The sequence below is a fragment of the Myotis nattereri genome (assembly GCF_964212035.1).
Source record: "Myotis nattereri genome assembly, chromosome: 14".
Taxonomy (NCBI): Eukaryota; Metazoa; Chordata; class Mammalia; order Chiroptera; family Vespertilionidae; genus Myotis; species Myotis nattereri.
The window spans coordinates 23,535,507-23,561,661 of NC_138089.1; the positions used below are offsets into that span (position 1 = coordinate 23,535,507).

At 40.3% G+C, this 26,155-nt stretch overlaps 1 protein-coding gene across 3 annotated transcripts in view; it reads left to right on the forward strand.

Annotated features, from left to right (window-relative positions):
* Positions 1 to 26,155, forward strand: part of GRM7 (glutamate metabotropic receptor 7) — a 743,749-nt gene that overhangs the window by 113,269 nt on the left and 604,325 nt on the right. The gene's annotated exons all lie outside the window — the stretch shown is intronic.

Consider the following 26,155-nt stretch of genomic DNA (forward strand, 5'->3'; position numbering starts at 1 on the left):
ACAGGAGCCCTCCAAGTACTTCAGCATGACAATGGAGAGAAAAAGGGGAAGCAGTGATTGGAAATACTGTAATTTGCCTCAATGGTATTACCACTTAGAAGACATTCAGTGTAGTGATGGCCCTGTTTTGGAAAGTCCTAAAGTCAGGTGATAGCGGTAGTTAGTAAACTAGCCTTCTAACACAATCCAAAATAATAATGATAATTATTATTAGAGGATTTATATTTATGCAAAGGTTTTTTTTGTGTGCATGTGAAAAATGGTATAGTTGAGGGGGGGCATACATATTAACTTTATGTGTAATTAATTAGATGAACTAATCAATCATGAACTTATTTGTAGATCAAAGGCCAAATGAAAAACGTATCTATGTGTAAATTAGAAAATAGGCTCTTCCCACACATAGAGAACAGCTTGTTTCAGAGTTTAAAAATATAATAAGATTAACTTTTAAATTGAGTTGATAAAAGAGTATGTTACGGATAAATTGAGTTACTAGAGTGGTTTCACTTTTTAAAACTGAATTAAGGCCTTAGAAATTAATTTATTTTTGAACAAAATGTGCTCAATGTAAGTTTTGTTTATTAATTTGGCTTTGGACTTACTCTTTTGAATGAAAAACAGTTATTTTAAAACTTTGTTTTTCATATTTATGGCTCTGCATCAAACTTTCCTCTGCAATAAACATGGAATATACACCACTTGCAGGTGGAGCCCCGGCTGCACATTGATTCATGTTGCATGGACTCTCAGTGCAGTATGCATTACGTCCTCCAAATCAATTGCTTATTTGAGATATTTACTTATTTTAATCTTTAATTATATAACTTTGATTCATGGTGGAAATAATCTGAAGTGAGAACCTCACTATTTTATTTCTGGGCAATTTGAGACTTCCTCACATATCTATTGTTTTATTTATTTATTTGTAAATTAGAAGTATGAAAAAGAAGATAATTCTATCTGAAGATTGAATCATTAAGAACGATGAAGGGAGGCTATTATTATCTTGAGGGCATAGTGGTTAGGAGCACAGGTCCTGAACCTGACAGACCTGCCTCGTTTTAATCTCACTCCACAACTTTTCAGATTTGTATCTGAGGAAGTGTGCGTTGTCTTTGTTAGACTCAGGTCCCTCATCTGAAAAATTGGATGATGAGAGAGTTGCTCTGATAATTAAATTAGAACTAATGTGGCTAGCAAATAGCATTATTCATTAAAGCATAGCTTTTCCTATGCACCATTTAACAGATTACATATTATTTAAACATGCAGATTGCTGACAAAGAATTACTAATACACGCATATAATATGCTTAACTATATTTTGAATGCATAATGAAAGGATATTATTGAATACCCACTTTATCCTGAGCTTTCCACTAGCCACTAGTGGTATAGAGATGTGCAAAAACAGGAATGGTTCCTCGTCTAATGGGAGAGGCATTAAGAAAGACCATTGCAGTTACAATGATTTAACATTTTGGGCTGGTCCTTAGAGGATCATACTACACACCTGAGATATTGCTGGCAACTATTATGAGTTTTGCTCACTGTGAGAGTGATACGCAGAAGTGAGTCACTGAGCTCTGTCAATGAGTCTAGGTAGGTCTATGTCAAGCACAGGCTTCAATTTTGTTTTATTTTGCAATGTTAGCTGAGTGCTGGCTGATTGCTACTAGAGTAGTAATTAATGCAGTGTCGTACTATAATAGTGATATAATGCCATGGTGTATGTAACAATTTCCCCTTAAATGTAGCAGCTTAGCCCAGCCAGTGTGGCTCAGTGGTTAAGTGTCTACCTATGGACCAGGAGGCCACGATTTGATGCCTGGTCAGGCCAACAGTCCTGTTGAAAAATGATTGTTTCAATTAACTGCTTTAATGAACAATCCTTAAGTCTCCATCCCCAGTAGGGGGCGTGCGGGAGACAGCCAATCAATGATTCTCACCATTGATGGTTTCTCTCTCTCTCCCTCTCTCTCTCTCTCTCTCTCTCTCTCTCTCTCTCTCTCTCTCCCTTCCTCTCTGAAATCAATAAAAAATATTTTTTTTAAATGTAGTAGCTTAACCCCTTGAGTGCCGGGGAGCGCAATCGCGCTCCCTCTGTCTTTCGCCAAAAGTGCCAGGAGCGCCATCAAAGCTTTGAAATGGCGTCCAGTTCTAAGTCTGCTTTTATTAGTGATGATGATATTGCTAAATATGTCAATGTAGTAAAGGTTTCCTTAAGTTTTTGAATATGTAACTTCGTTTACTTGCGATTCATAATTTTTTTCCTAAACTGCTATAAAATCAGCAAAAATGCCTTGGCAATTTTAGCATAGTTCCTGGGATATTGGTTGGCAATTTTAGCGTAGTTCCTAGGATAAAGGGTTAAAGCAACAATAAACATTTATCGTCATTTTTATTATTACTATCAGTATTTCATATAGTTTCTGTGAGTCAGGAATAATTAGAGCTGCTTAACTGATGAAGTTTTAGTCAGGTCACCAGCCAGGACTGAAGGCTTGACTGGAAAGGAGAGAACCAGGTGCATCTAACGTCCACCAAGTTAGCTCTGGTTGTAGGAAGGAGGCTTCAATTACTTGCTTTGTGGACCATGCTGTAGGGAAGCTTGGGTATCTTCACATCATGGCATCTGGCTTCCCCCAGAATAAGGGAGCCCAAAGGACTCAGTGCAGAAGCCACAGAGACTATTATGACCTAACCTTAGCAGTCACACTCCATCGTTATGCCGTGCCTCACAGTTGTATGAGGCAGCCATCTGTAACGAAGAAGGTGACCAAATAGGAGAATGAATAACAGAAGAGAGAATAATTGGGGCCCATCTTAGAGCTGGCTACATAGTAAAAAAAAAGAGATTTACATGTGCATAGTGCCCTGAGATAAATAAAAGGATTTGAAAGTATACAAATGAGGTTTAGCGAAAATATCAATTTTGTAATATTATATAACTTTGGTGAGAATTGTAAAAGTAGTACGACAGATATGAAATATTAAATTGAGTAAAACTTTCAAAGAAAATCTGCCTGTTATTAATTAGAAACTTGAACATTTCTTTGAGGACAAAACTATTTTTAAAAACTAGTTTTAAACTTGCAATGGTTACATGAAATTTATGATCAATACTTTTTATGACAATCTCTTCAAATTCTTGGTAAACATCTTTAACGAGAAACTTTCACATAAGGAGAGAATAAAAAATTAAAATCATTTTGTACCCATTTTAAAATTATATCAAATTATGTTTAAAGATTATAACAGCTCTCCCTTTTTAATTTATTGTGATAATGTGAGTAGATTTAAAATTTAATCAATCTTTCCATGTCAAGTGTTTAGAATAATGACGAAACTAATTTACAAAATGCACTGCGTTTGTTGTTGGATTAGGAATCCTACAAAGAGCTTGAATTCCTGTTTTAAAATAGCCAGACAAATATCTCTGAAAAATACCAGCTTCATGGTGCACCTTGTCCCCATTGGGAGGCCGGCACCCTGCAGCCAGCAGCTATGAGACAGGTGTCGGGTGGTTCATGTCCTTGGCCTCCTCAGCGCATCATGGTGGAGCAGCAGATGCTGAACGCAGTGTTGTTCATTTCCACTGCCGGTAAGGACCAGGGCTGCACTGCCTTACTCGGTAGTTCCTTTCAGGACTACCTTCTGTGGAAGTCGAAAGGTGTTTCTCACAGGTGGAGGTGACCGTGCCAGTGCCTCTGTCCAACCAGGCATTGGTTGGCTCCACTTCTACCCCCAAGTACCTGGGATCCCTGTCTCTTGCCAAACTTACTAGTATAACTCCTTCATAGCACACAACACACGTTAAGAGACTGGTACATGAGTTTCATGCTATAATCCAAACATGGCATCTTCACAATTCAGAAAATATCTCAGTCCTAGCTGGCTTGGCTCAGTGGCTAGAGCGTCAGCCTGTGGGCTGAAGGGTCTTGGGTTCGATTCTGGTCAAGGACACACGCCCGGTTGTGGGCTCAATCCCCAGTGGGGGTTGTGCAGGAGGCAGCCGATCAATGATTCTCTCTCATCATTGATGTTGCTCTCTTTCTTTCCCTCTCCCTTCCTCTCTGAAATCATTAAACAATATTTTATAAAAAAAAATATCTCAAATTTTCAGGAACACATTGCATTTTATGAATAAATTTATGTGTAGTGGTTATGTATCCTAATTTGGGATTTTGCAGATATATTAAAATGTGCTTCATGAGAATATTTTATGCAGTACTTTTCTAACTCAGCTAATCATGAAGCTCATTTGGGAAAGTTTGTTTGTTATTATGTAAATATACTGATGGCAAGGCATTGTTAGTTATAGCTCTTGCAATCACAAGTATCAGTAATTCAATTTAAATTTAAAAATCCAGGATTGCTTCAGATAGAGGAGAATCCAGGAGCACCAGAAATGACCCCAGGATATATTCTGTCACTCTGCATTTCTCTCTGCTGATTCTGTTTATAGGCAGTAGCAGGCTTATTTCCTATCTTCACACTGCGCTTAGCATAGAGAGGGTACCTCTCTTCTAACGCCAACAAAAGTCTCAGTATTGAGTCATTTCTCTTTTGCTGAGCTAGGCAGTGTGGTCAGTGGAGAGGGATGCTTTGACTGGCCAGAACTGTATCACGTGTCTACTCATGCAATGAAGGATATAAGGTCAATTCCATTTAAACAGCATTGCTGAGATATAGGAGAACCATGGTTTCTCAAAGGAAAAATGAGATACAATAATCAGAAGGGAAATAGATACTTGGCAACCCTCCTGCTTTCCCCATCTCCAAATCCATTATATCTGCTCACCTAAATTTCAAAGGAGTAGAGCAGTGATGACGAACCTATGACACGCGTGTCAGAGGTGACACGCGAACTCATTTGTTTGGTTGATTTTTCTTTGTTAAATGGCATTTAAATATATAAAGTAAATATCAAAAATATAAATCTTTGTTTTACTATGGTTGCGAATATCAAAAAATTTCTATATGTGACACGGCACCAGAGTTAAGTTAGGGTCTTTCAAAATGCTGACACGTGGAGCTCAAAAGGTTTGCCATCGCTGGAGTAGAGTTTAGGATCTTTAGTTTTGAGAGAGTTCCCCAGGAATTTAGGAATCACTGGTCTACTGCATATCATAACCTTTCCATAGATAGCATAAGAGATAGAAAATTAATTGGGTCATTAATTCTTACTGAAACTCAGTAGGTATCCTAAGCTTCAAAGTCACACCAATTAGATCACCAGAAAGTGTGTGAAGAACATGTCTGTATTTGCCATGAACTACAGTCTTAAGAAATCCATAGTGTCACTTAGTATGAATGCCCACGGGATAAATTCCTATTAAGATCATTTCTTGATGAGTTGATATGCTTCTTTTTATCAGATCATAGAAATTGCTTATCTAATTATCTTTGCCTTTCTACTCTGGATACAATGAAGCTCTAAGAAAAGTAATAATACTGGTATTTGTGGCTATTATATCTTTCTTCCCCTTCCTCATGACTTTGTTATTCATTGTCTAATTTTACAATAATAATGTGAGCCTCACTAAATCATATTGGAAGAAGAAATTAGAAAATTGTTATTAAATTACTTTTCATAATTCAAAAAATATTTTATAAAAACATAACATTTCATATAGCCATATATGTGTGTGTGAATATATATATACCTGTGTATATGTATATATAGACAAAAGGGACATTAATTTTAGTTTAAAAACTTGAAGTATTTCTAATGAGTTAAGCTAAACAAACACTTATTTAGTACCTACTGTATGTTAGGATCTGAAGGAAATATGAGGACAATAAAGAGGTGACTCTCCTTCAAAGGGCTGACAAATCATACTGATAATTAAGGTATCTGTGAATAACTTCAAACAATAGAATATCTCACGGGGCATAAGAGGGTCTGTTTATGAAGACTAACAATAAGCCTTGCCAGACAACTTGGTAGAGCTAACTTGACTATTACGCCTGGGTAGATTGAATATACTGGTCGGAGGTGTTTTTACTTAGGTCTCCAGCTTAAACTGGTTTTCCCAAATAATTAGGGACCCTTATGAAAAGAAAGCTCCAAATTGGGGCAGGTGAGCTTCTCTGGCTTATGGTTCTGCCATTTAATAGTTGTTGTGTGTCCCTCATCAGGTTTCTTTGCCCTTTGAGCGTCTGTTTTCTCATCAATCAAATGGGAAAGATGGGACCTAACCTGTAGGATGGCGGCAAAGGTTAAATGGCACAGTTTATGGAAAATAGAGGGAGTATCAATACAAATATTAGTTATTGATATTGTATCGGCCTTAAGAGATTTTCTTAACTCTTCTGTAGCAGGTATTATACCTATCATGTCCCCCAAATGGAGATAACATCTGTTATCTTGATAATTCAAGACCCAAGTATTTCTCAATATTTGGCATAGTTCAAGGTTACTAGGCACAAATTATCTCATGCTCTCTTTACTTTCTCAATTCCCACCCACTGTACCTGTCCCTGGAAGTAGCCTCATGGTATAAAATAAAGAGTTCTGCATGACCAATTTCTCTGTCCTGCATAATTGGGCTCACAGCTTCCTCTTATTAGAAATCTTGATATTATTAGTGAAAGAGTTTTAAATTATCTGATGCCCCACAAAAAGTTCAAGTTCAACCATAGGTTGCTCTTTTCTTGAGGGAGCAAACACTAAATATGTGACATACAGTAATTAGCAATAACTCCAAATTAAATCCACTTGAAGGTTTGACAGATTTCAGTGTTAGAAAATAGGCCATTCACCCATTAACTGACTGTTTACACCAAGGACATTTGGTCCTTGGCCCAAAGCTCTGCAGATTTAAGAGTAGAAAAAAAAAAGTTCAGAACTCTCTCTCTTTCTGACATGCACTGAAATTAAGGTAAGTCATAATAATCTTTTCAAAGTGAAAAGTTCCAGCATCTAACAAGGAGATGAAAAATAGTGCCGACTTTCCCAGCCAGTGTGGCTCAGTGGTTGTGTGTCCACCTGTTACATAATTTACCAGGCGACTGGAAAATACACACAGTAGTACTTGGAGATACAGGGAAAATCTATTTATTTCCAGATGTACTAGTACTGTGACTTAGGGGAGCCTATTTCCAAATCTTGAGCAAGCCAATATGGAGTAAGCTTTCTCTTTATAACCTTTGGTTTCTTTGTCCCCCAAATACGGATCAGGCTTCTGGACCTTTAGCGGGCTTTGCAAAAAGCCCCGGGTGTTGGGATGGGGGCCATGAGACCACACCTAATGGCCTGGCCTAGCGCCAGCGCTGATAACCGCCTCCGGAGGTTGTGTATTGTTCATGGTTTATGGCCTCTGTAAAATGGGAGTATTTCGGTAAACAGGTCTTGCAAGACCAGATAATTATGGAAGGGGCAGTAACTTGATTATAGGCAAACAAGAATGTGCATTAAGGATATTGATTAACTAGGTACACAGTCAGGCTGCTTGACACCCCCCCCACACCACAGAAAAAAAATAAAGATCTTATTTTCCTCATCACACCCATGAACCAAGAGGTCCCAGATTTGATCCCTAGTCAGGATACATGCCTGGATTATGGGCTCTGTCCCCAATAGGGGATGTGCAAGAGGGAGTTGATCGGTATTTCTCTCTCTCTCTATCCCTATCCCATCCATCCCCTCTCTCTAAAATTAATAAAAACATATGTATTTTTTAAAAGGTGCAGACTTGCTACATGTAGCAAGATGGTGCAGTGTTCATTTGGATGATGTCTGTAAATAACAATGAGAATGCAAATTTTAAAAATAAGTATGCTACCTATCTAAAGCTGTCTTTTGGTCTTTTTATCAGGGTCACTGACAATGAATGGATTCTCTCCTTGTGACAACATACCTCTGTGATCCAGAAGTAGTTACAGTGCTAATTGGCTCTGAAACACCTATGGCAGTCTTTTTATTATTATTATTATTCTTTGTTGTTGAAAGTATTACATATATCCCCCCCCCCCCATTTTCCTCTCCCAGCCCACCTAGCCCAGGCCTTCACCTCCCTATTGTCTGTGTCCATTGGTTATGCTTATATGCATACAAGTTCTTTGGTTACTCTTTTAACATCCTCCCCGCCCACCCTCCCCTGCCTTCCCTCTGAGGTCTGACAGCCTGTTCAGTGCTTATATGTCTCTGGATCTATTTTTGTTCATCAATTTATGTTGTTCATTATATTCCACAAATTTTGGAAGTTGTCTTTCCAACTTTCTATTGTCTTTAACAAGAATGGCCTACTTATCTTGTTGAGAATTCAAGCTAATCCTTTGTTTGGATTCTGGTCCTTAAGGAAATCACTTTTTATTCAAAGTAAACACTCATACCTGATGGGGACTGAGATGACAGCTCACATCATCTTGGGAGCCCTTTAGACACTAACTACACTGATTTGCCAAATGTGTTTACATTTAATTAAGAAAACTCTCCTTAACTAGAACTTTGCTCAATAAGAAACTCAATTGTTTGGAAATTTGCATCCCTCCAACAGAAAAAAAAAAGAAAGCAAAACGAAAATATCATCTTGTTAAAGGAAAATAGTTTGCAAAGAAAGAGAAAAAAAACAAGCAAAACACTACTGGATGATGATTGTGTGTTTCCCTCAAATCCAAGTCTATATCTGCAATTTAAAATGAAGTACTCAGTTGTTTTGACTTTATCTTAGGGATAGAAGAGGCCTTCAGAGCTTGAGTAGGCTTATCTTCTGATCTCATCTAGTCCTCCCTCCCTTCCTCCTTCCTTCTTTCCTTTGCATGAGCTTAGAACCAATGAATAAGATTCAGATTCTGTCTGTGAAACATATTAATAGCATGAGTTTACATTAAAATACAGGTGATGATCATGACAATCTCAGAAAATTTATTTGAAATAATGAATGTGAAAGGACCTTGTCCAAAATTGTAAGTCTTTATTACTGGGATCTAGTGATTTCTTTAAAGAAATAATTTCAATATTCATTAATATTTGCTGTCCTGAAGGCCTTTGTTTATCCCAAGGCAAATGGATTATTCTTTATTTAGCTAAGCCAGTTTCCTACCTTTCTGTTCTTAGAAATAAAACAACTAGCGCCTAAACTCCTCCTCATCCTTTCCCCAGTTTCATTAAGGTTTATCATGCCATGGTGATAATAATATCTGTATCACCATATCTTCGTCATTGCAATATCGTGTTGGGTATTCACTTTCTGCTCAGCATTAAACTACATAATATAATTAATTTATCTAAAGACTATGGCACAAGAACTAGCAATAAACCTGATCCTGTGAACATTGCCTGCCCTCAGGTGTTAGAAATGGTTGTCATCTTTTGGACAAATGTATATGGAGTAGTCTTTTGATAGGCTTTGGGAAACTGAGAAATCTCTGGAATTTAATGCAACATATAGTAGGTGAGTCGTTTACAGATTCTTTTATTATTATTATTATTATTAGTTAAGGTATTACAAATGTGTCCTCATCCCCCCCATTAACCCCCAACCTTCCCCCCTCCCCCCCTTTTACAGATTCTTACATCAGACTCTAAAATGCTAGGACTCAAAAAGATACTCTAAAATTACATCTAGCAATTTTGATCTGTATCAGAGGGATCTCCTTCCCTAGACTCAGCATTAGAAACAATTGGCTTTCCAGCTATACCTGCATACCCAGATTCGCAGCAGGGGGGGAAGAGTAGAAGGGAAGAAAATATTTTCCCAAGGCTCATTTTCTGAGTCCATTTCTTTGTAGGGAACTTATTGGTCAAGATTATTGATACCTTGGTGTTACAGAATTTACCAGGCAACCGAAAAATACACAGGAATACTCAGAGATACAGGAAAAAAAACACATTTATTCCCAGATGTACTAGTACTGTGACTCAGGGGAACCTATTTCCAAATCCTGATCAAGCCAATATGGAGTAAGCTTTCTCTTTATGACCTTTGGTTTCTTTGTCCCCAAATATGGATGAGACTTCCAGACCTTTCGAGGGCTTTGCAGAAAGCCCCATGTGTTGGGATGGGGGCCATGAGACCACACCTAAAGGCCTGGCCTGGTGCTGATAACTGCCTCCGGAGGCTGTGTATTGTTCATGGTTAAAGCCTCTGTAAACGGGAATATTTAGGTAAACAGGTCTTGCAAGACCTGATAATTAAGGAAGGGGCAGTGATTTAATTATCGGCTATCAAGAATGTGCATTAGGGATACTGATTAACTAGGAAAAAGTCAGATTGCTAGCCCCCTCTCAAAAATGTATTTTTATGTTCCCCATCATGGGGATAATAGAAATGACAGAAAATGCAACAACAACAACAAAAATGAACAAGAAGCTTTTTTTCCACCCTCGTGGCATTGGACAGTCAAGAAAAATAATTAAGAAGCAGAATCGGGGAGAAAGGTCTTCAGGCCCCTCAAATCACCTGGTTGATACCTAGTTTAAGAGAAACTATCCAGTAGATGCAGGCAGACTCTAGAGTGAGAATAATTAGGTTTACTCTCCTGATTAACTTGACAGTTTATGAAGGTTAACTTCTGATAGCCTTGGTTCTCTTATCTGACAAAAATGTTGGGGGGAAGGGTCTAATAATCATGACTAATTTCTAGGATTCTTATATGATTTACATGAGATGATCAATATGCATGCCTCCAAGGTGCCTGGCATATATATATATATATATATATATCCTATATAATAAAGAGCTAATATGCAAATGGTCATCACACCCTTGTGCCCTTGCGGCGGAGCCAGGGGACCTGAGGCTGTGCTCCCCGCCCTGCGGGGCTTGACGGGGGTGGGGCCAGCCAGGTCTTGGCCTCATGCAATTTTGAGGTGCATGTGGGTGGGTGGGGAGTTGACTCTGGGTCCGGAGATGTGCTCCAGACTCTGACAGGAGGGAGATTTTCATATACATTTTACTAATTTTCTTTCATCTCTGACATTTCTATTATAGAGAAAAGGCAAATAGTGATATTAAAATACTTCCTCTAATTAATTCCCTTTTAATGTGCACAAATTTTGTGTACCTGGCCACCGGTATATATATATATAGTTATCAATAATAATAATGAATAATATTATTAATGTGGGTATATTTGAAACCCCACATCCTATCTAATAATAGACAAACATGGTAATTAACCATACCTCCAACATGCTTCCCATTGGCTAATCAGGGCGATATGCAAATTAACTGCCAACCAAGATGGCGGCTGGCAGCCAGGCAGCTAAAGTGAACAGGAGGCGTGCTTGCTCCTATGATGGAGGATGCCAAGGTTCCCCGCCTGCCGCTGCTGGCCTCTGAGCTGCACTCTAAGAAACAATGTTGCAACTATAGAAGCTAAACAAACCCCAGAAACCTGCTTTCAGCCAGCGGGGCCTCAGAGCTGGAGCTGCAACAGTGTTTCAATTATAGAAGCCAAACAAACCCAGATACCTGCTTTCAGCAGCCGAGGTCTCAGAGCTGGAGCCGAGCCTCAGAGCGAAAGTGGCTCTCAGTTCCAGTGACAGCCATAGAAGGTAAATAAATCCCAGAATTAAAAAAAAGAGAAAAAAAGGAGAGGTTGGGACCTTCAGTCACCCGCCAGCCTGAAAACGGCCCTCAGCCCCTCACCCAGACTGGCCAGGCACCCCAGTGGGGACCCCCACCGTTTAGGGGGTATGACCAGCTGCAAACAGCCATCATCCCCTCATCCAGGCTGGACAGGCACCCAAGCGGGACCCCCACCCTGATCTGGGACACCCTTCAGGGCAAACCAGCCGGCCCCCACCCATGCACCAGGGCTCTATCCTATATAGTAAAAGGGTAATATGCAATTGACCCTAACAGCAGAAAGACTGGGAATGACTGGTCACTATGACACACACTAACCACCAGGGGGCAGACGCTCAATGCAGGAGCTGCCCTCTGGTGGTCAGGGCACTCTCACATGGGAGGAGCTCTGCTCAGCCACAAGCCAGGCTGATGGCTGCCAGTATAGCAGTGGTGGTGGGAGCCTCTCCTGCCTCCTCAGCAGTGCTAAGGATGTCTGACTGCAGTTTAGGCCTGCTCCCCGCTGGCAAGTGGACATCCCCCGAGGGCTGCCGGACTGCCAGATGGATGTCTGATTGCCATTTTAGGCCCAATCACCCGGGGAGCGGGCCTAAGCCAGCAGGTGGTCATCCCCCAAGGGGTCCCAGGCTGCAAGAGGGCACAGGCTGGGCTGAGGGATCCCCTCCCCTCGAGTGCACAAATTTTTGTGCACCGGGCCTCTAGTATAAAATAACTATCCATAATATAAGAAAATAACTTTTACCACCATTAGTTAATTGATAAATCTGTGGTTTAATGTTCTTAGTGACAAGTTTTCTTTCTTTTTTTTCAAAATATATTTTTATTGATTTTAGAAAGGAAGGGAGAGGGTAGAGTGAGATAGAAACATCAATGATGAGAGAGAATCATTGATTGGCTGCCTCCTGTACAGCCCCTACTAAGGATCAAGCTCGCAACCCTGGCTTGTGCCCTTGACCGGAACCTGGGACCCTTCAGTCTGCAGGCTGATACTCTATCCACTGAGCCAAACCAGATAGGGTGACAAGTTTTCTTTTTAAAAGCATTTATAAGTTGTTCCATTAAATATCTTAATTTTTAAATGAGCATGTTATACTTTTGGTGGCATATGATCACCATGATACTCTTTATTTATTTATTTGCCATTTTTAGTCTCTGTATTTGCCCGCATTTAATGCAGAGAACAATTAGAGTAATTATCTCCTATCTTTCACTCAATGGCAATAGTTTTAGAGTGCTGAACTCTGTTTTATCCAAAATGAAATCCATTTAATAACACCATGAACTTATTTCAATAATTGACTAACAATTGAATGCAAACCTAGAAACAGAAAAAGACAGTTACCTGTACTGAAAGCCATGTGTATGATAATGGGCGTCTCCTTTCTTCAGTCTTGAAGGATTAAAGGGAGATAGTAAGATATTAAGTGAATTTGTAATAAAAAACAGTGGGAAAAGTATTATTTTCTATTTGAGCTTCTGTAAAAGATTTAGGAAATAGCAAATCAGCCATTTGGGCATATATGAATGATTTTTTTTCTGTCCTTTGTCTTGCAAATGAAGCTCCCTAGAAGAGAGCTTTCCTCTAAAATGAAGCTTTTGAATTAACCACAGAAGGAGGCTAAACTGCTGAATCAGATTAACCCTGCCACTCCTTCAGTTTCTTGAGCTGTATTTTCTTTCCCAGCCACTAGAGTACTGTAGACTCTCTTGTTTTTCAAGTTGGTGCTGCAGGAAAACGTTTTCCTACAGGTCAATGCGAAGTCAAGAACCTACACATTACCAGCTGGCCCTAGGCAGGCCAGCTCAAGGCCAGGTCCCCTTTTCAGTAACAAATGCATCGAGTGCCCAAGAGAATTCATTACATGAGTAAAGATGGTCAAGCAAAGGTAACAGAAAGCAGTTCGGTCATGGTCAACATGAGGCAGGGTGGTCAGTCCACAGGAGAGGTCTCAGCCGTCAACTCTGATGCTTTGTTTTCAAACCTGGAGTTTTATGTGAAATCTCCCAATTTATAAAAAAAACAAAAACCTGTTCATTATAATTCCAACCTATATATATAAACGCCTAAACTACTGGCCAACCGACCGACCGGCTGGTAGCTATGACATGCACTGACCACCAGGGTGCAGACGCTCAATGCAGGAGCTGCCAAGGGACAGCAACATTGCAGAGTGCCCTCTCATGCTCCGGGACCCCTATGGGGATCTCGGACTGCTGATTTCGGCCCAATACCCACAGGTCAGGCTGAGGGACCCCACTAGTGCATGAATCTGTGCACCGGGCCTCTAGTTACATATAACAGCAGAATATAGTATTAGTGAAACCCATATACCCATCACCCCTCTTCAAAATGTATTAATATTTATACTCTTTTTTTTGTCCCTCTCCTCCCTTGCCTTATTTTGAAGCAAACTCCAGATATATTAATTCATCTGTAATAATTTTAGTAGGTTTCTCTAGCTGCCACTCTAAAAAAATATAACCAGGCATTATAATCCCTAATCAGTATCAGATATATAGTCAGTGTTAAATTTTCCTAATATTTTCATAATTTTTCCTTGTGGTTTAAATACATATCTGTTTTTTTCCGCTCTTTTAAGAGTTTGTTTGAATTGAGAGCCAAATAAAAACAATATTTTGCAATTGGTTGCAGAACCTGGGACACTTCAGTCCAGAGGCCGAAGCTCTATCCATGAGCCAAATCAGCTAGGGTGAAAATCTTTTTATTTTTTAATCTATTACCCTTCCTTCCTCCCTTCCTTCCTTTCTTCCTTCCTTCCTTCTTTCCTTCCTTTATTTTATAATTAACTTGTGGAAGAAACTAGATGGTTTTTTCTTGTGTATTTTCCCATAATTTAGATTTTGCTGTTTGTGGTGTTGTTTTGTTACCAGAGGTGTTGGAGATGAAATTGGACCTCGGTTCCTGAGTTTGGCAAAAAAAAGAATTCAGACCCAGGAACTCAAATTATAAGAGAAACTTTATTTAGAAAGTTACAGAGGTAGTAGAAGTGAGCCATCTGGACTGTGTAGGCTCAGGAAACAAGTTACAGAGGCAAAAGAAGGCCCTTGGAGCTTAGGAGAGAGAAAGGTAAAGGTAGCATGCCTGTGTTAGTTATCTCTTTTTGCACAACAAATTAACACAAAAACTTAGCGGCTTAAAACAACAAACATTTATTATCTCATAGTTTCTGTGAGTAAGGAATTCATGAGAAACTTAAGTGGGTGGTTTTGGCATAGAATCTCTCATGAGGTGACAGTTAATTTTTTCCTCAAATACAAGTTTACATCTACAGTTTCAATGTTGGTCCCAGCCAGATGTTGGGAGGAGGCTTCAGTTCCCTGACATGTGAGCATCTCCATAAAGCTGCTTAGGTGTCCCCGAGACATGGCAGCTGACTTCTCTCAGTGTGAATGATTGAAGAGAGACTGAGAAAGAAGCCACTGTGATTTTTATGACTTAGTCTCATATGTTACTCACCATTACTTCTGCCTTATTCTATTCAATAGAAATGAGTCACTAATTCCAGCTCACACTCAACCATTAGGCTACACCTTTTGAAGACAGTGTCAGAGGATTTTTGGACACATCTACATATATATAAAAGTCTAAGCCACCGAACAACCGAACAACTGAACGACCAGGCAACCAGTCGCTATGATGCGAACTGACCACCAGAGAGCAGACACTCAACACAGGAGCTTCCCCCTTGTGGTCAGTGCACTCCCACAGCCAACCTCCCGTGGTAGCTCCCCCTGGCCGGCTGGCCCCAATCACTGGCCAGGCTGAGGGATTCCATCCATGCACGAATTCGTGCACCAGGCCTCTAGTTTTAACATAAAGCACAACAAAGGCTCTAGTAAAGAGATGTCCAAAGTGATCCAGAAGTGAATGGAATGCCACTATAGAGGAATAAGCATTGAGTTAGGATTTGGAAGTCTGTGTTAAAATCCAGGCTAGTTCTATTACAAGCTGAACATGTGAATCTAGGCATATTATTTCCTCCTTGGGGGTCACATTTAAAAAAAAAAATATTTTTTTATTGATTTCAGAGAGGAAGGGAGAAGGAGAGAGAGATAGAACCATTAATGATGAAAAATCATTGATTGGCTGCCTCCTGCACACCCCACACTGGGGATCGAGCCAGCAACCCGGGCATGTGCCCTTGATGGGAATTGAACTGTAACTTCAATTGGTGCTCAGCCACTGAGCCATGCCAGCCAGTCTGGGTCACATATTTGACAGCTGAAAATGTATGGAGTTGAACTAGACTATAATGATAATAATAATAAAATACAGTAACTTAAAACCAACAAAAAATAGACCCCCCCAAAATTTTTTCAAGTTCAAATAAACAAACAAAAAGTAACTTTTATTGGGTACATACTATAGCACCAACATTCTAACTGCAATACATAAAGTACCTTCAACCCTTATGGTAGCTACTACTGTTTTGTTTTAGAGATAAGGAAATGAGGAATGGGGAGACTGAGGGAGTTGTCCCAGGTCATTCACTGGTGGAGAAGCATTCAGATTTTGGCAGTTTTCATTTCAATCTATACCCTGGGCTCTCAACCTTGCCCCTCAATTTGTTGATTGTGATGTAGCACATTAGCCTCACTGGGGGCAGAATCTCAGGCCACGTTCCAGACCCACAGAAGCAGAACCAGCATCTTTCACAAGACTCCCAGCTGGTTCACATGCACATTAAAATGTGAGAAGCGTTTTCTAAAAAACTGTGCCACTGATATCTGTCAGAAAACTTCTCATCGTAAAAATAATTCTAAATTCTATACACCTAATAACCATGTCCGTAAAAGAAAATGAAACTTTTGACTTATTACTATAGTGAGATTATTGGTGTTTTAATATCTGTCCTTTCCTGACAATTTTTCAACAAAATCAAGGAGAACCATTCAAAGTTGATAAAAAGGGACCAATTTGATATTGTACTTTTAATAATTCTAATAATAAATAACTAAGACGGGGGTTTGGGAGAGTTCTCTCCACACCCAGGAGAGAATGAAATGTATTGTTTAAGTTCGCTGAATATCAACACCAGGAGCAGCAAGTCAACTTTGCCAACCAATATTGAACAGCATCATGTGGGGACTGAGCAAAATGTCATAGCTTTAGATGCTCAGAAGGAACTATGTGGACGATAAGGATACTTCCACAGTCTGTCATTAATAGTCATATTTCTCCTGATTCTCCACATACTACAGATTACAGTCACCTGGGAAGTGTCTAAAAAATTCTGATGCCTGGCCCTACCCCCAGAGATTCTGACTCTCTTAGACTTCTGTGAAGTTTCATTATCGGATTTATTTTATTTATTTATTTTTTTATTGCTTAAAGTATTACAAAGGGTATTACATATGTGTCCTTTTTTCCCCCTCGCCCTTGACCGTCCCCTAGCCTCCCCTATCCCCCAGTGTCTTATGTCCATTGGTTATGCTGATATGCATGCATACAAGTCCTTTGGTTGATCTCTTACTATTTTTTTTTTCGGAAATATGTTTTTATTGATTTTAGAGAGAGAAATGGAAAAGGAGAGAGAGACACATATGGATCAGCTACCTCCTGCACGCCCCCTACTGAGGATCTAGCCCCCAACCCAGGCGTGTGCCCTGGCTAGGCATTGAACCTGTGACCTTTTGGTGCATGGGTGGAAGCTAAACCAACTGAGCCACACTGACCAGGGCCGTTATCAGAATTTTTTGAAAAGCAGCACACATAGGTCTATTTTGCAACCAGAGTTGAGAACCACTGACTTAGAGAATGACTGTGAGCTATGATTTGACTTGGTACCGCCTGATTACTCAGTGAATGCTGTGTTCAACAAAAATTTCCAGGCCAGAAATTTTCCTGAAAGACAGGGTTTATTGAGCCACATGCTAGCCAGAAAAAGGACCAGGTCCTGGGACATGCAGTGTGAACACCAGCAGCAGGGCTCCATGGAGAAGACAAACTTGCTCGATGCCTTGGGGCTGATGGGACTCTTTTGTACAATGAGTTTTGGGGGAAAGACGTAAGTTGTATTGAAAGAATTTACATTTGGTACAGATAAAGGGGCGGTAGAAGGTGAGGTGGGGTGAGTTCTGGGATAGGTTTATGCTCCGTAAGGAAGAATTACTTGCTGCTTTTGGATTGGTTGTGGGCAATCTGGAAGTTCACGTGTAAGCAAGATGGGGCATCTGCTTGAGGTGGTCTCCTGTTCTCTCTGGACAATCTCAGAAATAGCCACCTGGGACTTAACTCCAAGTTTTAACCTACATTCAGGAGTGTCAGCATCTTTCCTTGCCTATGGGCTCTGTTAACTGATTAACCTCTCTTGACTCTCCTTCCCACCCTCCAGCCTTTTGTAATTTAATTTAGGACATCTGGGAATTTTTCTCTTGTCAGCTAGTTGAGTGAGCATAAATGGGGATAAAATGAAAGGTTACATAACCGGCTCTTATCTGCTGTCCTAGCAGATACCCCAGTCCAGTCCTTTGATTCCATGCATTCTAATCACAAGTTAAATAAAAGGGAGGAGCGATTTTCTGGAAGGATGTGGGCTGGTTCAGGAAGTTGATGATGGCGCTGTCCAACATAAATGCAATCCACACATGCAATTTTAAATTTCTAGTAGCTATGTTAAAAAAAATGAAAAAGCAAAATAAAAAAAAAGTGAAGGCTGACCGGCATGGCTCAGTGGTTGAACATCCATTTATGGGACCAGGAGGTCACAGTTCACTTCCCAGTCGGGCCATATTCTGAAGTTGCAGGTTTGATCTCCAGTGTGGGGCGTGCAGGAGACAGCTGATCAATGTTTCTCTCTCATCATTGATGTTTCTATCTCTCTATCCCTCTCCTTTCCTCTCTAAAATCAATAAAAAAAAATTTTTTTAAAACGTTAAAAAAAACACAAGTGAGATTTTGATAGTAATATTTACTTAACGGATGAAAGAAAAAAAACAAAACTCTTCCATCATCGACTTTACTCTCTGTTCTTCTGATATGGGATGTGTGTAGGCTTTTTCCCACATCAAGCAGTTCTCCCACACATTAACTCCCTGGCATTAGCACAGACCCCACAGGTTAAGTGCTCAGTCCCACAGGCCTGCCCCCACCCATGCACTAAACACCGATCGCATGTCCACATTGAGTACATGTTGTCGCCCGTACCTCTGACCAGCCAGCTGTAAACTGGATGTTCCTAAACCCCCTCAAGTTTAATAATTTACTAAAGTGTCTCACAGAATTCGGGAAAACAGTTTTCTTACTAGATTATCAGCTCATTATAAAACAATACAACTCAGGAACAGCAGGTGGGAGGGATGTAGAGGGAAAGGTATGGGAAAGAGGATGGAGCTATCCTGGCACCTCCCTGTGTTTGGCGACCCCGGAAGCTCTCCAAACCCTGTAGTTCAGGGGTTTTCATGGAGGCTTCATTCCCTAGGCACGATTGATCCAATCATTAGCTTTTGGTGATGGAAGTCAATCTCCAGCCCCTTGGGAGTCAGGGAGGCAGAAATTTCAAACCCTTTAATTAATGCTTGGTTCCCCCTTGAAAGCTATAGGAGTCATCTCATTAGCATAAACTCAGGTGTATTTGGAAGGAGCTTATTATGAACAATAAAAGACACACCTTTCACCTTTATCATTCTTATCACTTAGGATATTCTAAGTGTTTGAGGAGCTCTGTGTCAGGAATGGGGATGAACACCAAATATGTATTTTGTTATTGTTAATCACAGTATCACAATTAAATATATTAAAACTATTATTTGAACATGTCATCATATAATCAATATAGTAAATTAATTAAGAAGGTTTTACATTTATGAAAATACAAAGTCTTTGAAGTGAGGTGTGTATTTTATATATACAGCACAACTAAATTCAGAGTAGTCACATTTCATGCCAGTTTATTTGGGAAGTGAATCCAAAGAGCTGGAATAAGGGAAAGGGTAGAATTACAGAGAAGGGGACAAAGATGTGTTACCAAGTTGGCCACTTGTACAGGTGTCTGGTGTTTGCCTCTATAGAAACTTCTGAGGACTCGTAGTAACTATGTCTTAACAATAACTCACCTGGGGATGGAAGCAGGACATTTCATCCATCACTCTTTGGACAAGGTGGCCCTGCCACACTAACTACTCTGCTCATCTGGGTTGCCCTGCTGGGTGGGCCAACAAGGTTCCAACTGGGGTCTCCTGAAGCAGCATCTTGGGTATGCACCACAAACCCTGGGCAGAAAGTGAGCCGGGATATGGTGTTGGCCCAACTTGATGCCATCAGGGAGCATCTGAGGGAAGAGGGGCCAAAAGGAAACAGTGGCTACAGCAGTGGTGGGAGGATGGGTGGGACTGAGAAGCTCTGAGTGTATAGGACACTCTTGGTAATACATACTAGGTAATGCCAACCACCTGGGATTGTGTTGCTTAAAAAGTAACTTTTGTGAATTTAAAAATGTGTTCCATGACTTGTCACAACTTATAATATATATTACAGTGTATTTTAATATTTTAAATTGAGTTACAGCAAAGCATCCAAAATGCTTGTCCAAGGGACACTTTTGATGAGTTGCATCTTGTAAGACTAGTGTGTCAGGTATCACATTTTACAGAAAGTTGCTGTACATCTTTGCTACTCAGAATGTGTTCCATGGACCAGAAGCCTCAGCATGCATTCATGTGCATTACCTAAATGTCACTGGGAGATAGTTTGTCAGCTTAAGAGCCATACCAGGCAATCTTTTAGAATGCAGAATCCCAGGCCCACCTCAGACTCGCTGAGTGAGAATCTGTTTTTGTTTTTTTTAAATCTTTATTGTTGAAAGTATTACATATGCCCCTTTTTTCTCCCATTGACCCCTTCTAGCCTGCCCCCGCCTTGGCCCCAGGCCTTCACCACCCTATTGTCTGTGTACATGGGTTATGCATCCTATATCCTATATAATAAAAGGCTAATATGCAAATTGACTGAATGGCAGAACAACCAGTTGCTCTGATGCAGGAGCTGCCCCCTGGTGGTCAATGTGCTTCCACAGGGTGAGCACTGCTCAGCCAGAAGCTGGGCTCATGGCTGGCGAGCATAGTGATGGTGGCAGGAGCCTCTCCCACCTCCTTCCTCCTCCATGACAGGTGGACATCCCCTGAAGGGTTCTGGACTGGAAGAAGGTGCAGGCTGGGCTCTAGTATATATATATACAAGTTTTTGGTTGATCACTTCCCACCCACCCTCCCCTGTCTTCCCTCTGAGAGAATCTGGCTTTTAACAAGATCCCCAGAGATTTATAAGCACACTAAATTTTCCAAAACACTGCGGTGCACCATGATGTATTCAATTAAATTGTTTAAGACTCTCTTGTGATCATTATCTCACTGTATAAAATAGGTTTGTTTCTAAAAAGTGAATTATAACCTGGATGTTTGATCAGATGCACCATGGGAGACCCTGCTAATTAGAACATTAGAATAGTGTTTCTCAAATTATTTAGCAGACATTGGACTTAATTGTTCAAATGCAGATTCCTGTGGCCCCACCTCATACCTACCAAAATAGTAATTTCTAAGGAAATTCAGGAGCCTGGATTTTAAATAAGCTACCAACACAATTAATAAACCTATTGACATTTTAGAACCATGATTGAAAGGGATGCAACTGCAAAATCTCTTATATAGGCTGAATACAACCCTATAGGCATCATTCTGGTGATCGTGTATGTAAATGTGGAATTTTAGTTTATTCAGCTTCATTTATGCATTTATTTACTTATCTAATATTTTTTTAGTATCTCCTATGTGCAAACTCTGCTTAGATACTATCTCCTGTCTAAAAATGCTCAGTCTGGATGACAGAACACAGATTACCATTTGGCTTGATGAGGCTTAAGATACCTCATGAAAAACAGGTTCTGAGAGACAAGAAGAGGACATCCCAGCTATGACTGTGGATGGGACCTGTCAGGGAGGTAGGAGACCAGATCTGTGTTTAAAAGGACACATGCAACGTGATTAGATCAGATCACCTTAAGAAACTCTGCCAGATTGTGTTTCCTAGACACCATTTTTAAATGATTCATTGATAATATTAATATGAAAATAATGACCAAATCATTCTTTTCAAGCTATTAAATATATGTACTTTCTCCCCCTTCCCAAACATATGGTCCTTAAATTAATGAATGCTCTATTTTTCGTTATATGTTCTCAATGAAACTTAGGCAATGTACATAAATGCCTGCATTGTCCAGCTGACTCAAGGAATGTCCTTATGCTATGCAGTAGAGTAATTTCATATTAATGAAGGAGAAACTACTGATTTGACCTGATTTATCCCCGTTGGGGTGGAGATAGATGTAGCCTGCTCTTAATTGCCCACCTAGTACATCAAAAAGAAGCTCAAGTGAATGAACTTTACGTTATCTTAGATTTTGAGTGATTGAAGTACCTTCCTTCCAAGTAAAGGTCACTTAGGTGGTAATTGCTAGAGAGTGAAGAAGGTGAACAACGAGAAACACTGTGGGGCATCATTATCAAGTCCAAGTCCTACACAGGACTCTCAGGAGTAAGAACATTCCTGATGAATGAATTAAAGAGGGGGACTCTGACCCTAACCGGTTTGGCTCAGTGGATAGAGCATCAGCCTGTGGACTCAAGGGTCCTAGGTTTGATTCCGGTCAAGGGCATGTACCTGGGTTGCGGGCACAACCCCAGTAGGGAGTGTGTAGGAGGCAGCTGATCAATGGTTCTCTCTCATCAATGTTTCTAACTCTCTATCCCTCTGCCTTCCTCTCTGTAAAAAATCAATAAAATATATTTTAAAAATGTTAAAAAAAAGAGGGGGACTCTGTCTAGAAAATCTTGGAGCAAAACTTACCTTCAAAGGTTTTAAGACAAAATATAATTCACTTTATTAATTTTTTTTGCTTGTTTATATGGTGGACAAATATTTGTGGAATGTCTACAATTTGTGATATATTTTTTTTCTGTATCATTTAGCATGGCTTGGCACTTCATGTGACCTCGGCATTGTGGTGTTGCCCAATACATTACAACACTAAGAAGCTTTCTTATGGAAATAAATTATACACGCTGCTAACTATGTAGTTAACCAAATGTAATACAGTCTAAAAGAAAACTTAAAAAAATACAAAAGCATGTATTGTATGGAGATGTCATTGACCACTGTCCCAGCTCCAAGAGCTTTAGTCTTGTTGACTTCTGCAGCAGCCAGAACTAACTTATTCAATAGGTACGAGTGCGGGGCCCAGAGTCCACATACTTTTAGGGTTCCAGGAAAATGTTTTAATTGCCTTTAAAATCAGAAGGTAAAAACTAAATTTCTCATTGAGGAAAACATTTAGACATATAACATTGATGTATTGATCTTTACCCCAATGCAGTAGATGGTGTTTGACATGGACCTTCAATGACTAATTGAAGATTGCTGGGCACAGAGAGGTGACTGTCAGAACACGGGGGCGGGAAGACATTCCAGGCATAAGGACAGTGAACAGAGACCCAGAATGTGCCAACACATGACCTGTTCACAAAATAACAGTCCAGTGTGCCTACAGAACAGTGTGTGTTGAGCCTAGAGAGGGCACTAACTGTTAGACATCCTTTTACTTTCACTCTATATGAGAATTTATTAAAAATCTCTCCTTACAAGTACTTTTGCTCCAGGAAACTTACCACAAAACTGATACTATAATATAGATGCCCACCAGTAGAAGTAGGAGTGTGTGAGTTTCCCATTGCTGGTGTAACTAACTACCACAAAATTATTGGCTTAGGGCAATATCAAGTTATTATTTTATGGTATGGATCTCAGAGGATGAATGAATCCCACTGGGCTAGATCAAGATGCGGGCAAAGCTGTGTTTCTTTCTTTCTTAAAGGGAATGAAAGGGAAGAATTCTTCTAGGGAAGTATTGTTTTTTTGCCTTTTCCAACTTGTAAAGGCTACCCCTCTCCCCCCGTCCCTTGGATCATAGCCCCTCTTTTATCTTCAAAGCTAGCAATGGCTGGTCCAGACAATCTCACATTGTATCAGTTTAACACTCTCTCTTCTGCCTCCATTTTCCACGTAAGAGGGTCCTTGTGACCTTTGGTCCATCCAGATCATTCAAGATGATCTCTCCATCTCAAGGCCAGCTGATTAGCAATATTAATTCCACCTACAATCTCAAATCTCCCTCTCCATGCTATAGACATATCCATGGGCTCCAGGATTAGGGTGTGGACACCTTTGGGGGCAGGACATTATTTTTCCTATCCCAAGGAGGGTAGTAGAGACTCTAGGTTAACAACACATTCCTGTCATGTGAAGAAGTTAAAACATAGTTCATTTTAGGATTTAATATATAGCAGAGATGGGAGAAGGTTGAATTTCTTGTTAATACAGAGATGGGAAGTGTCTTAAAATATGATGTTCTGGCATCCCCATACCTTCTCTCAATCATCTCTGTAAAGGCTGGGACACCAACTCCTTGAGTCACACCTATTGACACGGGCATAAGTTTTAAGAACAGAGTTATTAGTACACTCTTCTGCCCTCTCACCCTCTTCTGTCATCCCAGAGTTCTCTGTTTACGACCTTTTTGCATGCATGTTTCATTCTGTCTACATCTTTTTTTTTTTCCATGGACGAAGTGAGCCAGTTGGGCTTCAGGGGCTCAGAAAACAAGTTACAGCAGCAAAAGAAGGGCCCTTGGAATTTAGGAGAAAGCAAGGGTATACATGCCTGGGGAAAGGAGAGGAGAAAAGCTGGGTGTGCTTCAGAGAGAGCACAAGGTGGGGATAGAAGGGGGTGGAGAAAGGGGTGAGAATGTGTGTGTGTGTGTGTGAGAGAGAGAAAGAGAGAGAGAGGGAGAGAGAGAGAGAGAGAGAGAGAGAGAGAGAGAGAGAGAGAGAGAAATGCCTTGGTCTGCCTACATGTTATTTTAACATCGGCATCCTGCACTGTTTTAGGAGCCTCATTAAAAGATCTAATTAGAGGGAATTAGCAAGTGACCATGACTGAGAGAATGTCATTTTCATTTAAGAGGTAAATCCCACTCTGCACAGGAAGCTACTATTTAGATTCAAGGAGTAGAGGTATCTAGCATCAGAATTAATGCATCAATGTATTTATATCCCTTATATTTCTTGTCACCTACTTTATAAAGCCTTACATGGCTAGGAGAATGCAGCTAGGTGACTATTTCTCATCTTCCCATTCCCTGACAATGATTACATTGCAGCTTCTCAGGACTGATCACTTGCTGTATACCCCAAGCAAAGGAGGTGGAGGCAAAATGAATTGATTATGGCAGTGCCCAATCAGTCATGTCAGAGGGCCTAGGGGACCTGACAAAACAGGGTGATTTGGGGAACGTGACTCATGCAGCCGCATTGTCTGAGACAAGCTGGGTTGTGCTGCAGACAGGAGCTGAAGTTGTTACCTATCAGGGCATCTCCGAGTTGCCAGGTACCTTGTGGCCAGTAGGAGCAGGTATGATGACTCATTGCTGACCGATCTCCCCTTTTAGAGGAAGTACCATGACATGGATAGCTTTAGTCTTCACAGTCGAAGGAGGGTGACTGAATCCTGAATAACAGGCCTACTTTAGGTCCCCATCGCTTACTCCTGCTTCTAAATGCTACTAGGTCAAGAGCATTCATTCACGGCATTGAAGGGTCACGGGCTTTTCTAACCCTGGGAGTTTTTCCTGCTATGTTTTCTGAAAAAAAAAGGGATTAAAGTTGCCTCTAATAAAGTACTTTGGACTATTTATTACCATGGTGGCACCTGTATAAAAAGGAAACATCCTCCTGACACTAAGGAGAGGGGAGAAAAATATTCATCTATGAAAATGCATACCCAGAAATGATGCCCATTAAGAATAATCACCATAGCCCTAACCTGTTTGGCTCAGTGGATAGAGCGTCAGCCTGTGGACTCAAGGGTTCCAGGTTTGATTCCGGTCAAGGACATGTACCTTGGTTGCAGGCACTTCCCCAGTAGGGAGTGTGCAGGAGGCAGCTGATCGATGTTTCTCTCTCATCAATGTTTCTAACTTTCTATCCCTCTCCCTTTCTCTCTGTAAAAAAATCAATAAAATATATATTTTTAAAAAAGAATAATCACCATTGATAACAACTAGATGTTTCTCCAATAAGTTCTCTTTTGCCCTTCTTTCAGTTAAGTTAGATACCTAATGCAATGATCTCTAGTAAAACAAAATTGTTGAGTCACAACTCCCTGACTATATCTTACAAAATATGGGGTTTGATTTCAGCTTTTCTGGATTGGATTCCAAAGCTGCCCAAATGAATGCGTCTGACCTCAAACTACCTTTCCAGCTGGATTTACTTCTGCTCCATTACCAAACTCCTGGTGCTGGCAAGTTGACACATCTCCCAACATCTCTTGAGCTTTCAAAACTCATTGCATCGGCTCATATCATACCTTCTCTTTAAAACCCCCTCCTCATTATGTTTTTTCCCCCTTAGAACACACAGCCTTCAAAATCAAAACAAATCTCTTCAATGAAGCCATTCCTGACCCCATCATGTAACTCCTGTGAGTTTTTATTCATCCAAAATCACAACACTTAACATTCAGTGTCTCTTTTCTCA